This window comes from Calonectris borealis, chromosome 2 (assembly GCF_964195595.1).
Source record: "Calonectris borealis chromosome 2, bCalBor7.hap1.2, whole genome shotgun sequence".
Lineage (NCBI taxonomy): Eukaryota > Metazoa > Chordata > Aves > Procellariiformes > Procellariidae > Calonectris > Calonectris borealis.
In genome coordinates this window covers 47,854,994-47,873,190 of record NC_134313.1, presented here as the reverse complement: position 1 = coordinate 47,873,190, position 18,197 = coordinate 47,854,994, and the positions used below count along the sequence as shown (strand labels likewise).

The following is an 18,197-nucleotide window of genomic DNA, read 5'->3' as shown; positions in this document are numbered from 1 at the left end:
ACTGGTGAAACTTCTCCTTGATACTGGAATATAATGTGCTTTTAACTTCCATAAAAATATTTAATAGCTAGGCTAATCTGGTCCTTGCTAAGTTTGAGTTGAAGCAGGAGATCACTAAATATAACCGATTAATACCATCAGTAATATGCCTACTGCCACGCTGGACTGTTGGTGCCATGCTGCCTTTGAAGCAGACTTACAGCCTGTACAACTTCACCATATGACACATCAAGTTGCTATGTCTCTGATTGTTGGGCTGGTTTGTTCCATCTGCATCTAGAAATATGGAATAAATATGTCATTAAACACAGCCTGAAGCATGACATCAGATCAGCAGTTGTACAGATCTAGAAGTACGTACTTTGCTCGCAATACACTTCTGCATACTGCAGCTTTGCTCTTAAGTTAAACTGTGCCTGCCATATGTATAGAGGTTCAGTATTTGCCTTTCACTTCTCTCTCTCCTGTAATATCAGAAATGTGTTTTCTCATTTTCACTTTTAACATACTGTGTTTCATAAAAATTAGTGTTTGTTGACCAGAATAAATTTGTCTTTACCAGTTTAGATGTTTTTGTTTAATGCTCTCAGACCTAAAAAAAAAAAAAAAAAAAGCTTTACTGTTTCAAATACCAGCTCCTACCAAAGATTTGATATCCAACTCCCAAAGCAGATTTAAAAAGAGGTGAAGTTTATACCATTTTGCAGAATAGGAAGCTGACGTGAAAGGAGTTGCCCTGAGTTATCCACCAAGTTGAGGACGCAGCAGGGAATTGAACCTGTACCACGAGTCCCAACCATGTGCTCTGTATGCAAAGCCACAAATAGTTTTCCCAAGTCTTCCAAAGGACATGTAATATTTTGCAGACTGGGACATACAGGCCCAAGGTGTTAAGTTTCTCATCCAGCCTCCCTTAGCTGGTAAAAGGAAACCAGGCACTTTGGCATAGAATGTAGTCACAGGGAGATGTTACCTTTCAGAGTAAATAACTGTAATCAATCTGTATTTCTCTAGTAGAATGCTGTTTCAAGCACTCCGGATCAGGAGACTGACTTTAAATTTTGGTTGGAACTGAGGTGTCATTTTGTTGGCCCAAAATAGATTTGGGCTCATTTCTGAGAACGGCATTACATTTAATGATAGTTTTACTTGTATGTTCAAAGACGACTGAAAAAATTCAATGAGAAACCAAATCAACAGCTGTGTGGAGAATTTTTTTTAAGCAGGGCATGTCTGCAGTGCTTTTTTGCCAGACTCTAGGCATCTTGTGTGGTTGATCACCTCATCGTGTTTTTAAAAGCCAGCTGTACAACAAGTTTGAATATTTCCAGGTTTGAATGGCAAACCTAGTCTAAACCACTCCAGTCTAAAAGGGACAAACTGTTGTACCCTCCTTTGCAGGATACCACGCCTAACTTTGGTTTATCTATGTGCTGCTAATTTCCTGATTATTTTTCTTCAAATCACTAAGCTAAAAGAAACTAAAACAAAAAAAAACCCCTTTCCTCTCTGTGAGTATGTACCTTTCTAATGGTATCTGTTTTAAATATTTGGTTTTCCTAAGTGTCGCCTTACTTTTAGAAATCATTAAGCCGCCCATGTGCAACGGTGCAGCCCATAATAATGAAAGCTGGACGGAAGCGGTGATTTCCTCACCCGCCGCTGAAATAAAGTGTGGGGCGTTACAGAGTGTGTCTGGCCGTCCGAGTTTACTACAGTGGGAGCTGATAGCTTCCACGCCGAAAGTGGAGATTTACGTTATAGCAAAATCTGTTTTGGTCTTTGCCTTCCCAGCTCCCGATGAATTGCCGGAGGCGGGCTGGCCCCGCGCGGCAGAGAGCATCCTTCCCTCTGCAGGACGCGTCCCTGCCACTGTCTCCGGCCACTCTGTGCCTTCCACACGCCTGCAGCTTTACTCAGGGTAAAAAGCCGGACTTACCACTTTGCCTTACTCGGGCAGAAGGCGTTTCTTGCTCTAGAATTAGGTTCCATTGGATATGGTAAGCAGGTAATTCCACTGAAGTAAAAAAGATCATTTGTGTTGTTAAAATTAATAGATTAAGGTCCAAACTTTTCTTGGTGAGAGCTGGGAAGAAGATACAGAGTAAAAGCAGTGAGTTGTCTTCTCACTTCATAGTACAGATGGGCATGACTGTCTTCATCCTCTGAAACTGTAAATGCTAGTCAAAGCAAATGCTACTTAATATGTTAGTAACTGAAACATTATTTCCAGAGGCATTTGCTCTTGGCCTAACTGCCCCTATTGCAGATTGTGAGAATTTTGCCCTAGATTTCACTGGAAGCAGGAGATAGGCAATAATAAATGTTTGCTTAAAAAAGAAACATAAATCACACCCCATAAATTTGGCTTGAGCTTTTCTAAAAGTGGTATTTGTGATAACCCCCTTGTCTGTCAAGCGTCTGGATTGCAACAAGATAGTTACTAGCTACCCAAGATAAGACCATCCTGATGACTTACAGCCAGCAGCTACTAGCCGGCGTAAGAGGTACCATGCAGAAATTTTTCCTTGGTTCCTGAGAGCTTAGGTACCCTCTATTTTCTCTTCTTTCACTTTCATAAAGCTGGCTTCCTGTCGCTGCTGCTCTTCTTTAATCTTGTTTTCTGATTAGGGAGTGCTCTGCCTAGGGAGAGCTGTTTTGGTGAGTATCTTCTGCTGGGCAGGTCCAGCTCTCAAAAAGTACAGGGTGAAACTGTTTGAAGATAACTGGGAATCACGTGTGAGTGCATGTAAATGTCTGGGAGGGTTATGAGGGTGACTCTGCTCAATACTGCATCAGTAGTTTGAAGCCTAGATAGTCTGTGCCTGCATTATTGGGCTACCTCTCTTGACTGGGATTTAGATCTTCCTTGAAGGAACTATCTTTACAATGTTTTGGGAGTTGAGGGTATTTGTTAAAATCAGGGGCTAAGAGAGACATAGCTTTATGGAGGGGGAAAAAACAAGGAAACAACACTCCACAGACAAGCCAGCTTGTGTAAGGAAATGAAAGTAACTTTCAGACAGCACCATCTTCTCAGCGTGCACCCAAGCGCTCTCGACAAAAAGGTCCAAGTACACCGAATTTGCACCCAGCCTCCGTGGGTTTCGGAAACATCCTGTGGGTGGGAGGCTGCATTCTGGTTTTTGTTGTGTGGTATGTTGTTTTTTTAAACTACCTTGTTGAGCTGCATAGCAACAGCACTGTGTTTCTGGCATACTAACAAAAAAGGAGCGAGTTTAGGATATGCAAGAACTAAACCTGATGCTGTCACTTTTAGATATAGACATTTTGGCTTCTGCCTAGTTTCTTCAATCTAGCCTCCCTGGAAAACAGGCACTGGAGAATATGCTGCATTGTGAAAGAAAGGTGATTTGGAGGTGGGGCTGTGGACCAAGAGAGCCTGATTAAAGCTATTTCTTTGAGTTTTTCCTTTACTGCACGAATGGCTAGTTTGAGGGAGATGCAGCTACCTCATGACAGGCAGGCCTGGACCACAGGAATGTTCTCCCAGGTGACATACCTGGTCTAACCTTTTGAGATATAAAACTTGTTTTGGGAGGCCGTAAGAAAAAATAAGTGTAGTAGGTCTACATTTCAAGCCTTGGCATTTGAACAAGTGACTTGTATTTTTAAAAATACCTTCAGAGTTTTTTGGCTTTGGGGCTTGAGGGGGGAGACTAGTTTAATTTGACAGTCTTTTCTCCTTCCTCATGCCCAAAGCTAATTATAGCAAAGGCTTGGTAAGGAAAAAGATAAATCGTGTGCCAGCTTTTCATTTTGGAGATGCAACTTTCAGCCTTTGTTTGATAATTGAAAACGAGTGGTCTCGCCACATCTGTTCTCAATCACACAAACCACTGAGCGGGATGGCACGAAGGCCGTAGCGCGGCGTAAGCGTGGTGGCGGCGGCGGTGGCAGCAGCAAGACTCGCGCTGCACCGGGGCAGCGTTCGGATACTTGCGTCCTCCTCGCTCCCTGAATCCTGGCCTCCAGCTAGCGGCACTGATCGCTCGCTTCCAGTATCGGTGCTAGGGAACATAAATGGAAAACATCCGTGTTTCTTCTGTGGATGGTGTTAGCTGAGCACTGCGTAGCTGTTTGGATCTTGCTCAGATCTCTGCTGCCTGACTCACCGATAAAGCATCTTCTTCATATTGTTTCATTATAATTAGGTGGGAGGGGAAGGGGAATATCAGCTATAAAAGTTTACTGAACATGCATTTAACTGTTGGGGTTTTAAAAGTGGTGGCTTTTTTATTTTTAACACAATTCTGTTGTCTTCATGCCATCGCATATTTAATTCAAAATGAAAATCTTGCCTGTGATATTTTGAAAGAAGTTTGTCTAGTTTTCTGATGGTATACTAAGTTATTAAATATTTGATAGAGAAGACTGTATACTGAAAGCACACCCATTAAATGGCTCAGCTTAACCACTCTGAAATGATTTCTTGTTTCCCATAGAGCCCCATGCTTAGTGAAGGGTGCTTTGTGTTAAATCTGGGCTTTTTTTCTATGCTATCCAAACAGGAAATGTAAACATTCATCAGTGAGTCGAGACTTAAGGATGTAGCTTCCCTAGGAAATCCTACAACTGTGCCAAATCGTTCTGCTTGGGGAGGAATATGTCATGCAGGTCGTGGTCTTGATCTTCTGGCCGCCTTGCATTGCTTACTCGTGTTGACTGGGGGAGGGAAGGGGTTTGGAATATGGGTGAGGTGATGGAAGATGGAGCCTGTGAATCTGGGTCCTGCATGGGTGGAGGGGTGAGGACAGAAGCATTGGTGTGAGCTGGTGTGAATTTAAACAGAAGCTTAGAGTGATCTGGAACAATATTTAAACAAGCTATGCAAACTGAAAAATTCTCAGTTTGGAGTTTGGGATTTCTTCTGTGTAAAACAGGCCCTTCTTCTCCTCTGTGGCAGTTGACAGAGTAAAGGAATAGCTTATTTTGCTCTGATGGTATAGTGTAAAGCAATGCTGTATGTCCCGTTTTTCCATATGGTTGTGTGTATTGTTTCAGAGGTTTTATTTTCAATATTATGTTTCTTGGCAATTTGGAACCCTGAGAGCTAGTTAGTGAGATCTGTGGATTTCAGTTTTATCTTTTAGGAATAACTCAAGTAAACATCCCCCCCTACAGCAGGGTTCCTTAGTACCATACAGATTTCCTACCCAAGCAGCTGTAATTACTCAGAGATGCACTTGAATGCAAATTCTTGCCTGTCACTCTGGAATGCAGTGTTGATGCTCGGAAGGGCTTGCTGGCAATATGTATTAAACAATTTTGGGGGAATGAAAATTCATTTTAGCCAAATTTTATATGGTGGTTATGCTTCGCTTCTTAAGGTTAATCTCTGTGGAGCTAGTCCAGGAATATCATGAGTAGGAAGCACTGAAATATTTGAAGTAGAATATGCATTTGCTTTACTTATGGATTCAGTGTTATACAAATCATAGCTTATTAAAATAACTATAGAATCTGTGAGTAATTGTTTGTATGGAAGTGGAGTACATAACTCAGTGATATGAAAGTCCCGCGGGAGCTTTCGTATACAGAAAGACCATGGTGTGCTGAGAACATGGTGGCAGTGAAATGATAATTGGTTGAATAGAAGGGATACATTTTCCTAAAAGGACAGCATTCATGTGTAAATAGCCGTTCTGTTGGAAACCTTGTTATGCAGAATGGCGTTAATTATATTTTACTGAGTTATTTTTTGGGGTCAATATCACTCCTTGTCCATATTAATATTTCAAAGTTATGCAAGATAACGAGAGGATGAGAGGAAATGGCCTTAAGTTGCGCCAAGGGAGGTTTAGACTGGACATTAGGAAAAATTTCTGTACTGAAAGAGTGGTCAGGCCTTGGAAGAGGCTGCCCAGGGAAGTGGTTGAGTGACCATCCCTGGAAGTATTTAAAAGACATGTAGATGAGGCGCTTAGGGACCTGGTTTAATAGGCGTGGTGGTGTTGAGTTGACGGTTGGACTCGATGATCGTAGAGGTCTTTTCCAACCTTAATGATTCTATGATTCTATAAGATGTAGATTCTGAATCAGGATCTGAAAACACTGTTTTCAGTCAGCATATTCATGTTGTGTCAGTTGTCAGACTCAAGGAGGCATAAGGAGTATTTTCTTTTTTTTCCTGTAATATATGTTTCTGCCTGCAGAAGTTTGGCTCTCCAATGTACATTTTTCATCTGTGGTCCCCAAGTGTGAAATGAGTTTCACAGCAACGGGGATGCTGTAGAACTGCCTTGTATCTTAAGCAGCTCTATTTTTAATAAGGTGAGGTGTTCTTTTCCACTACCTTAGGCTCCCCCTCTCTAATTGTTCCTAAAGTGCTATACAACATGGACCTGGTGGTGCTGGTGAACAAGATGAGCATGAGTCAGCAATGCGCTCTCGCAGGGAAGAAGGCCAAGCCCATGCTGGGCTGCATTAGCAGGCGTGTAGCCAGCAGCTCGGGGGAAGTGATTTTTCCCCTCTGGTGCTTCTGAGACCACATCTCGCATACTGTGTCCGAATTTGGCCTTTCCAGTTGGAGAAACACAGCGACATACTGAAGTGAGTGGGGCGGAGGGCTACCAGAATGGTCAGGGGGCTGGAGCATGTGAGCTGGGTTTGGTCAGCCTGGAGAAGAGGTAGCTCCAGAGAGGGGAAGATCTCATTGCAGTCTTTAGCTGTCTTATGGTGGGGGGGATGTAGAGAAGGTGGAGCCGGATTCTTCTCTGAGGTGCACGGGGAGAGGATGAGAGGCAATGGCAGTCAGCAGCTGCATCAGTAAAAATGGCTTTAGATATTGGGAGAAAAGTTTTCACAGTGGGGATAGTCAAACGCTGGAAAAGATTACCTGGAGAGGCTGTGAAATATCTGTCCTTGGAGAGACTTGAAACTCAGCTAGATGGGACCATCGGCAGCCTTGTCTTACTGGCTCTGCTGTGAACGGGAGGTTGGAGCAGGTATCTCTGGAGTTCCCCGCCTACCCGAGTCACTTTATGATCCTATTCTGCAACTCTAATAGGTGTAAACAGCTCTTGAGTTCAAAACGCAGCACACAAAGTCATGAAATCAGGCGCTTTAAAAGTGAATGGAATATCATATGGCAACAAATTTAGTACTGCCGCCGAGGTGAAATCATCCTATCATCAAAGGTTTCAAATGGAAAAGAAAAATGTGTGTATGCAGTCTCAGTTTGACTGCATCAATTTCAGCTGTTTTCTAGCTTAATTCTTGCAAAAGCTATATATCTGCTGCTGCTGCAATGTATTAATTACTTCATATTGCATTCTCTAAATCACTGGGAGCAACTTCTGCAATTTAGTACCCAGGGTTGACCAAAAGGTCGTAGACACACAGTAGAGCAAAGGGATAGTTTTGCTATGTCATAAAATTAATCATGTACATTGCAATTAAAGATTATGTCTTGAAGTTAAAAGCTGATAAATTACTCCCTCTTCTTTTAATGAATTGTATATTTTTTCATGCGGAAAATAGTAACATTATTGATAAGTTTAATCTGCAGAAAATGTTTAACTATAAGCACAGCTCTTAAACTGTCAGATGTGCGCTTAGTTTGACGTGCTTTTACAGGGAGTGGTGCGGAACTGTCTTGTCGCATGACCTACAGCAACATTGAGAGGGTTGAGGAAACCAAATATTCACATTGCAGCACAGGTTATATTACCTTCTTAACTGCACTTATATGTAGTCGAAGGTAAATCAAGCAATAAACTTTTTTTTTTTTGCGTTGTTTATTGTGGGAGTTGAACTTGGTAATGTCGCTGTTTGCCAGCTGGAAGCAATACACTTTAGGAATTGACCTCAAGATATTCCACAAAAGGAGGCCAAATCCTATTAAACAGGACATCTATGCTTCTCTTAGCTTAAGGTTCAAGGCTCTACTGGGGCTCATAGATAAAGACTGTTGAAACTGCCAGTAATTCTGTTCTTACAATCGTAGTTGCATCAAAGGAGTAAGCACCATCTAAAGAACATTATTTGGGAAAACAAAGCTTTGGGGATTTCCCCCTTCAGATAGGAAGATTTTAAAAGCTAAAATCTAAAAGAAAACGCTGACTTCACAGGCCTTCAAAGACCAGCATCATTGAAAAAATCAGTTTTGGGGAAGCTTTACTTGATGCTGGTAGTCCCAGCAATTGCGTTGGTAGTGCAACAATGGTAAAATAAGTTTGTGGTTACTGGCACACAGCAAGAATAATATATTACATAAATCACAGATGGTTGAGCTAGCATGTTCATAAAGGCCAATTTACTCCGTGAGGGATTAGCGAATTCTAGTTTTAGTTGCTCCAAAATTAATTTAGCAGTTAAGCAATTGCACTTAGAAGTTCAGCCCTATTCTAGATAGTCCTTGGTAGGATTAATTCTTAAATGCAAGTCATTTACTGGTAATATCTTGAGCACCAGAATTATTTCAGAGTGTTTCCTTGTCTGTTATAGTATTAACTCATGAGAATAAGGGAAGAGGTCAAGTTACTTTGGTATCCAAACCCAGAATTGAAATCTTTATAATATTGATAATGATCTGTAGGGAGTTTGTACAAGCCGAAGACAGGGGTATTTATTTGGGCCTATTTCAACAAACTCAGCAATGTCAAAACTCAGATTTTGTATTATTATTTTTGGTCTCATTTTCACCAGTGGTGGAGGGGCAAGTAGAAGAGAGATTGAATGCAGAGCCTAATAGAAGGCTATATAGGGTGTTGGCCCAGTGGTCTGCAGAGGCAGTGAGGGCAGGGGATCTACACATGGTTCAGGTCGCAGCCGTCTGCTGGAGAGCTGGGTCCTAGAAACCTGCCCACTGAGTGCCCTGCATACCCAGCAGAAAGCCTGACACTTGTCTTTTGAACCCCAAATGGCAGCAGAGCTGTGGTAGCAGTGGGAACCCTGGACAACCATACTAGAACTTAGTATTCTGCATTATGAAAATACACAGCCATGTTTTAGAGAGTGATGCACCAGTGAAAGCAGCTAGCATGGTTGCCTGTTGCTTCATCTGTTGTCACATGCTTGTTTACAACTGCAGGGTGAAGGTGGCTTAAAATAAATGTCTTATACCCCTGCTCAGTGTCGTCACCTTCCTGCCACGATGTCTCGTTCAGGGATGGAGCGAGGCTGGCTGCCTGCCTGGCAGCTCGGTGATCTGTCTGCAGGCTGTGCTCCGGCACCTTTGCCCACGGGCCCTGGGATGACTGCACTGGTTGCACAGGCAGTCGCTGGGCTGTTTCTTGTCATTTCCCAGGTGACACACCACACGCCTTCAAAGTGCCTACTTAGAAGGCCACTTTCAAAGGGCTTTACTCTCTGCGGTAACAGGGAGTTGGACTGGATGATTCTCCTGGGTCCCTTCCAACTCAGGATGTTCTGTGATTCTACCATATGTGTATATGAAGGTTAGAAAAAATGTTGCAGTGCATAAATCCATGTGTATCTACATTTGTTTTTAATGTAAAGGAGAGAAAAGTTGATGCGTGACGAAGTCCTTGTTCTCTGTATTGTATTACATCATTTGCGAGTAGAAGAGGTGTGTTGTGGTCCCTCCTTAGCTAGTGCAAGACCTTTCCCATGAGAGCGCTCCCTGGGCTAACTTTGCGTGCCTTGGACAGCAAGGCTTTAAGTGTACTCTAAGTAACTCCTGTTAGGAAACGGCAGCTACGTGTTAGGAGAAAGGCATTGCATTTCCCCTTGTTTAATCCTCCCGTTTTCCCTTCTTCGCAGACTTGTCCTCCTCTGAAACCCGTGGATGCTCAGAGCCCGTCTCCTGCCGAGTCACTGCCTGGCTCTGGGCGGGGGCGTGAGGCGCTCGGAGGCTGCTCAGGCCCCCCGTCAGGAGGGCTGTATAGTATTACAAAATCTCATTTGCCATTACGTTATGCTTGGAGTAAATCAGCCTGTCACTTTAGCCTTTCACCTCCGAATGTGTACATGTCAGGGGGGAGGAGGGGAGCGGCAAAACCCCGGATAGGTCAGAACTAAATTCATTTGGTGACTTCATCTGACTCTCGCTACTTGGATCGCGGCCCTGCTGAAACTCCCAAGCCTGCCCACAGCGTTTTCTGGACTTAAAAGGCGGAAATGGCAGGAGTCAGGAGCAGCGGGCTGCCTGCCCTGCCAGAGCGACTGCCAGGCTGCAGCGTGGCTGCTGCGCCGGCGGGTTATGCTTCCAACACAGTGCCTCGGGTGCCCGGCAGCATTGGTTTTTCCTAATCAGAGTTTCTAATTTTTTTTATCCCTTCCTAATGGGGGGCAGGTATTTCCCTGGGGTAGATGCAGGTGACAGCTCAGGTGCGTGGGGGTATCCACGTCGTTTTGCCTGGGAGTTCATGCACTGCACTCAGGTGAGGCAGTGGCTTTGGGGACAAGCTCTCCTCAGCTGCTGTCTTTATTTTCCAGTAAATCTGCATTTGCTAAAGCACTTGGGAATCTACTGTCTGAAAATACAACTACTCATCCATCATTTAGCGGGAGCAAAAAGATAGGAGGTTCCCCTGTTACTTGCAGAACCCAGGCCAGGAACTGAGGCTTGCTAAAACGTGCCGCCTCTCAAGGCATCCTTTCTCCACCACGATGAGTGTACACAGCACTGCTGTTACCTTGCTTTACGACACGTTTTTAACCTCTTAGAAATCCTTTAGCAATGTCTGCACGTATGTTTAATAATCTGTTATTTTCTGTAAGAGAAAAAATTAATAAAAGGAGAATTAAAGCTCCCGTGTTTGTGGTGAATCGAGACTTTGTTTCACAGAATATTGGATGTTGGTTTATTCCTGAGCTTTTTCAAGGTTTTCTAGTTACAAAATGGTCATAGATCCTCTTCTGTTTTCTAATATGTAGGTGTTTCTAATTGACTTGGGTTTACTATATAACATAAGTCTGAGAATTATCTTTCTCTGAATCAACCTTCCCCCCCCCCGCCAATCCCCTTGTCTGTTGTGAAAGGTAGACTAGTTGCCAGCGTCTATTGTGAAAATTTTACAGGTTGAATGTCTTCCTTCGGGGCATCAAAGCAGCAATTCAAGCTTAAGATCTTGGAGTTGAAAGCCTGGGGGGGAGGGTAATAACTGTAAGTAAAAGCAGTTTATTTTTTTAACATTGCAGCCTTACCACACTTACGTTCCTCTCATTCAGCCCACTTCAAAGGTTTTTGTGGTTCTCCATTAATAAAACACCTTCTTGATTTGTAGTAACATTCATTTTATACTGAAATTTGTGCATCCTTTCCCCATGTTAACAAGTGCCTGTTCAGCACCAAGCACTGCTATGGCTTTGTTTGACTAAGGTGCAGTCTGAGGGTGCCGTGCGCTGCTGTGGTTCACTCCTAACCAGTCAGAGTGAGTATGCCTTTGTGGAAGTGGTGGCGGCCAAAGAGTCTGAATTGCTTCCATTTTGTGTAAGCCGTCGATGTCTGCCTTTCTTGAACCTCTATCCTTTGTAAAGAATGTATTTTTCAGTTGAGATTTGTTTACTCATAGAAATTGATAAGGAGCCTTTCAGGATATGCAAATACTTTCAGCTGCAATTAAGATATCTTCTAGTTAAGTGTTAATATTGCATTGTACTTTTGGAGGCAAAGGTGAACCCTGAAGGAAAAAAAAGTGTTAGTATTGCTGTGGAGATATGACATTATGTATTACATTGCCATACAGTTTTAGTGGCAGCAGGAGGAATGAAGGAATTGGAAGGTAGTCAAAGAAATAAAAAAAACCTTACTTATGCTATGCAAATATGACTGGCAGATCAAAAAAATCAAGTTCAAGTGAGTCAGTGAATGTGGCTTGTCCTCCTCAGGTGCCCTAAAATATTCCAAGCACTAAATAATTTTCTTGGAATTTGTAACTGTTCTTCTGATTTCAGTGAGCTACCCTAATTTCATAAGTGGTTAGTGAATAAACTTTAAACTATTTTGTAAAAAGTATGCAGTAGACAGTGTAATGCATTGCTAGTTATTGGGCCATCTCAGAGGTTTTGGCTCAAACTGTGTATATTGTTTGAATACTTTTGATTGTGTTTTTCAGATTTGGGGGAACTGAATGGAAAATGTCTGGAAAAAAACCAGTATTTTTCTGCCTCACAGACCATACGTTTTGGGGTTTTTTAAATTTTTCTAAAGCTGTATGTACCACAAAACAGAATTACCACCAGTCTTTATAAGAGTTACTCAGATTTGGGTCTAAACCAGTCTTTGAGACCCATCATAAACATTTATGTAGGTCAGAACATCCCAGCGTTGGCAGGCAGCCTCTAATTTAAAAGAACAAAACTTAATACATGCCCTAATCCAATCAAAGTAAATCTCTAGTACTCTAACCTCACTTGCATTTAAACAGGGGACTGCAATGAAAACAATAGAAAATACGCTATTTGCTGTGTTAAATGGTAATCCTGCAACCTTCAAGCAATCAAACTGTACATGGATTGCCTCAGTCTTGTCTAGACTCTCGAAGCATGCTTCACAAATCATTTTAGGTCTTCAAGTCGGATCCATGTTGTGAAGCTAAAATGGCATTCAGAAGTGAATGAGATACATGGATAATAAAAGATTTTTAACGTTCAAGGGCCATTCAGTAACACGAGAACAGTGCACAAGAGATTTGACTTTCAGCATTTTGAAAGGTGTGAGTTTCTCCCAATATTACCACCAGAGGATTCTTTTCTCCTTTTCTTCCTTTTTCCATGGCAATACCTCATTGTGATTAATCTTGAACTGTTTGAGTTTCTGACTAGACAGAGCTTTTATATTGCTTGCTGCAAATATCCCTTCAGTTGCAGTGCTCTAACGTGAGAGCTCTGGCCATGGCCATTGAATTTGCTGCAGGAGTACAGCATAAGTCAAAAGGGAGAGTAAGAGCAGTGTTGTCAGAACTGTGCTGGAGCTTTTTGTGTAATTTTTCTGTCCTCAGGACTCCTTTTGGTAAAGATAGCCTCAAGCATAACTGGCCTCTAATGGCTACGGCTAAGGCTGTATGCAGTGAATGTTAAAGAAGCAGGTAAGAAGCAGGGAAGGTCCAGCTGCGAATCAGCTGCCATTTCAGGATGATATGAAAGGATGAATTTTCCTTCTACAGGGATGCGGCCACTGAGCCTGGCAGGTTTCTTCCTTCAGGGATTTTTGTTTTGCAGTAGCTTTCATCTAGAAAGCCTTTCCATCAGGAGCTACAGCAGTCTCACTCAGCTACATCTTAGCCTTTCTGCTGTATCTTCCGCTTCAGTAATTTTTGGTATGAGATCTTTTGTTTTACTGGCAGTGTCTATCCTGATGCTTATCAGGTGCCAGCTTCCAGAAGGCTCCTCTTTGTATTGTCGCATAGACTTTCTACTGCGTTTAAAAACTGAACATCATACCGTGCCTAACTGTACAAAACAGGAAGGCCTTGCAGGTTCAGAGGTGACGGCACGTGTGACGAGTTTTTACACTGCAGATAGATTCATTGCTCTAATCCTTCCAGTCTTGCCGTTATTACTGGTTTGGCGTAATACAGCTTCTGCTGTCAACAACTGTTAGTTTCTCCCCGGGAAAAATAAATATGCCTCTTGCAAAACTGTCCTTAAACACAGCTGGATAACACCTTGTAACAGCTGCAGTTATCTGTAGCAAGAGCAGTGGAAAATGCCTAATAGCTGAACGCTCAGTGCTGCATGTAATGCCGTGAAAAATTAATACTCCTTTGGGTGTAATGTTTACCATCAGACATGCTGAACCAGTATATTTCTGATTGAGGAAACTGCTTAAGCATATACATGATTTTCAGCTCCTAACTAATCATCTGAACTCAGGTCTGCGGTGCTTAGCCATGCATGTGTGAAGTGTTTTTCTGAAATGACCTGGACCAATACGTGAAGACTCTCCTATGGTTTGTTTGTATTTATTGGGGATTTGAATTTCAATTTCTAATAAGTAAAACACGGCAGAGTCCTCTGTGGTTAGGCAGTACTGTAACAGCCAGAGGTTTTTAACCTCCACCTGCGTGCTCTGACGTGGGGGATGTATGTGCTATCTTCAATCCGCTTTTAGTTGCTGTAGAATCACCAGGCATCTCTATGGAAGGTGGAAGCTTAAAGATCTCCGTGAGGTAGATGCTGATTTTCAGGCTTGTATAAGCCTCGTCGCAGCGTTATGCTTGAGAGCCTTTAGCCTAAACAAGTCGAAAATGTAAATAATGTTATTGGGAAGAAGTAGTGTATTAGGACATACAAAGTAGTTCTTAGCTACTTGGCCATTCACAGAGTACAGCCTGTGAGTCTCCACCTGTCCAGCTGTTCTCTTGCGTCGCCTTACAGATGTTTATTAATATGTGTTTTGAATCTGGATCACATTTTTCAAAGCAGTTCAGCACATGGGGAACTGAGTCCTGGAGAAAAGCCGGGCCCAGCTGAGGATGCCGAGCGTAGGGGTTCTTGTCTGTCACTGAGCATGGCGGCTCTGCTACCTATGCCTGGCTGCTCTTTTTTCTTCTTTTCTTTCCTTTGTTTCCCCACCCCCCCCTTCTCTCTCCAAGGTCTGTCTGTGTGGCAAACAGGATATGTGTGTATCTGAGCACCAAATTAGAACGTGCTTAGTGTAAAGGAAACCTTTCCCGGCTGAGTTTGTTTAAAACATAACCGTTAGGAGGATGGGGGACAGAAGCAGCAAAGACATGGTGAACTCTTTCGAGAGATGCAAAGATGCGGTGAACTCTTTTGAGAAAAGAGGCCATGGAAGATTCAGACATGTGTTAATAAGTCATTGAGAAAAATGGCAATGGCATGTTGTTGATTTTTTTTTTTAACATAAATTCTGATTAATTTTGCATACCTTTATTTAAAATTTTATTGATACACCCTCGTGCTTATCTGTGTGTACGAATTGTGAAGCTACTGTCTCCAACAAATAGCCTGAACTTCTGTTTGACCCATAGACCATAATTCATTTGCAGACACAGCATAAGTTATATTACAGATATCCTTCAGGGTATCGTTGTAAAACTCAAGGTTATTCATTTACTCACTGTTTCCTGAAGTAGAGCTCTCCATCCCATGCACTGCAGCAAAGGAGGTTGTTTGCTCTCCTGTTGCTTGCAGAAGGATAGGTATTTGTCTTTGCAGTTGGTTTTGGAAGAGGATGATGAGGAAATTTCTGCTTCCTTCCTGCATGTGGATTTTCTTGATTTTTTTTTTTTTTAACAGAGTAGACTTGCTGCTTTCACTACTGGTAGCTGATGGTTGTTCTGAGTTCTGCCTGGCCTCGAGAGGACAATTAAAATTTCTATGAAGTAGTGGCAATTGCAAATCAGAGTGGCTTTATTTCAAATGTTAGCATCTAAATACCTTTAGCTTCTTTAGAAGTGAGTGGACTGTTCCATACATATTAAACTCACTATTCTGAATCTTAAGTGAATATTAAAGTCACTATTAGGCTATTACTTGAACTGATCTTACAAACAATACTGAACATGTTAGTTTAATAGTGACTGTGGTAGTATCTTTCTGTTAGTTTCTTATCTATATAAAAAGGCTAGGAATAATAAAGTAAGAAACATGCTAACAGTGATGGTTTAAACTTCAGATGCCATTAGTAACAAAGGTGCTGCTTGCCTTTGTGCTGTACTCGGTCCCTTCCATCCTGATGTTGAAGCTAAGCTTTCATGGTTAGCAATTATGGTGTGGTTTCAAGAGTACAAGGGCACTCCCTATTTCTAAAACTTTGTTCCTAGTGCTCGGTCCAATCCAAGCACTTAGTGTGTGCCAAGAGAATGACCTTTGCTAACTGTTACAGTGAATACAGTGCTATGTTCATACAATTAGCTGTGCTGTCTGGGAGCCTGCAGGAAGAACTGAACAGACTGGGGACAGGCTGACTTCTTCTGTACTTCAGAGGTGCCCGCACAGAAGCGGGTAGAGGGGCAGCCTGGTTCTGAATGAATTGCTGGCAGTAGTAGCCTGACTATCAGAGCATGAATTTTTTGAGCCTTTTCCCTTACTGGTCTGTCTTCTCTTCTTCTTTTTAATTTTTTTTTTTTTTTTCCTTCTTATCAGGCAAATTTGGGGATTTTGTTTTGGATCTTAATGTCAGTAGATGGGGACAATTTGAACGATCTTCTAGGTTTGTGAAATTTTTTTCATAGAAGGTTACCTATATTATGAACTTTGTCATCTTGTATTTTAAATACATTCTCTGCTGTACATACTTACATACTTATATGTTATTGTGTCAAGTTTCATGCTGGTGGGTTTTTTTTACACTTTTTATCGGGGTTGCTCCAGTACACCTAAAAAATGGACGGAGTTAACCTGCAGTCTTTATGTTCTCTGCAGAATTGTCTATCAAGCTTCAAACAGTTACATCTTTGCAAATCGTCAGTGGAAGTAGTCCGTGGAGACCTCAGATCATAGAATCATAGAATCATAGAATCATAGAATCATACAGGTTGGAAAAGACCTCTAAGATCATCGTGTCCAACCGTCAACCCAACACCACCATGCCCACTACACCATGTCCCTAAGGGCCTCATCTACACGTCTTTTAAATACCTCCAGGGATGGTGACTCCACCACTTCCCTGGGCAGCCTGTTCCAAGGCCTAACCACTCTTTCAGTAAAGAAATTTTTCCTAATGTCCAATCTAAACCTCCCTTGGCGCAACTTGAAGCCATTTCCTCTTGTCCTAGAGGATCCCACAGAGGAGATCCTGCTCTCTTTCACTGAGGGAGAAGGTTGAGGTCCAAGGCTGAGGTGGCAGGACTGGCACCTAAGCTAGCCAGTTAAGTGTTAGCTACAGGGTGTCACTGGAGACAAAGGTGTGCAGTCCCCACCAAACCCTTTCTTTCCAAGAATAATAGCGCAGCTTTGTTGACTATTTGGTCATTTCTGAGACATCTTGTACTCGGACTTCCTGAAGTCCACTAGTCTTGGGAACATTATTTACTCTTTTCATGAATGATCTTGACTCTGCTCTTCAAAACTATTGATGAGATTAACTTGAATGTGCTCGTCTTTTCTCTTGGCAATGTCTCGCAACAGAAAGATGTGACTAGTGTAGAATAATAGGGAATAAAATCAAGTAGTATGCGTTTCCAGTCTATGCACTTGAGGACTGATGATAAAAGCTACTATGAATTAGACCTACTTGCAGGAAAGGACCTGAGCTAACTAGAAGAATCTATTTAAGATGATGGGCTATGAAAATTTTCAGCACAGAGTGCCATTTTCCAAGGTCTTGGTGAAATGTTACCTGAACACAGTCCAAAACTGTTTGGCTGTGTTCAAGGAGGACTGCTGGCATGGCCAGTAAGTGAAGGTCTGACTTTATAAGAGACTCAGAGGATTGATTTGTTTAACCTAGCCTACCTGGGCACTGGGACAGACTCTTGAGTGCTGTCCCTAACGCATTATGAAATCAGCTCTGGGGAAGAAAAAGCCATTAGAGCTGGAGGATAATGTTGGCAGACGAACAAATGGGTTTAAGCTGAGAGGAAGTGTTCCTAACGATTTAGAGGAACTGGGCTCCGCAGCAACTTTCCAACCAAACGGTTGGGAGTGCAAGTCTCAGATACTTTCAGGATAGAGGTTGGTAAATTGATAAAAAAGATTATGTTATCCAGTCTGTGACTGTTAGGAACTGAATTAATGATCCAAATGGTCCCTGTCCCAGTAAGAAATCAGTGTTGGAGCAAGTAGAACAGCTACATCTTCTAGAAGTTATCTGAAAATTAAATACTGGTTTAGGCAGTCTGATCATCCTGCAGTGGCAAAAAAATGATGGACAGATGTCAGATCAGTATATTTGTGCAGCACTATGTGATGAAATTGGAGGTCTCTGATCCTGTCTTTGTATCTTTAGCATCATAGAATCATTAAGGCTGGAAAAGACCTCTAAGATCATCGAGTCCAACCGTCAACCCAGCACCACCATGCCCACTACACCATGTCCCTAAGCGCCTTTTAAATACACATCTTTTAAATACTTCCAGGGTTGGTGACTCAACCACTTCCCTGGGCAGCCTGTTCCAAGGCCTGACCACTCTTTCAGTAAAGAAATTTCTCCCAATGTCCAATCTAAACCTCCCTTGGCGCAACTTGAGGCCATTTCCTCTCATCCTATCACTAGTTACTTGGCAGAAGAGACCAACACCCACCTCGCTACAACCTCCTTAGGCTATGTCTGATTCTTTTTTTCCTACCTTATTAGCATT

The 18,197-nt window shown here is 42.3% G+C and overlaps 1 protein-coding gene across 5 annotated transcripts in view; it reads left to right on the top strand.

The window, feature by feature from the left end:
- The window catches only part of MAPRE2 (microtubule associated protein RP/EB family member 2), a 100,578-nt gene that overhangs the window by 44,613 nt on the left and 37,768 nt on the right, over nt 1-18,197 (top strand). The gene's annotated exons all lie outside the window — the stretch shown is intronic.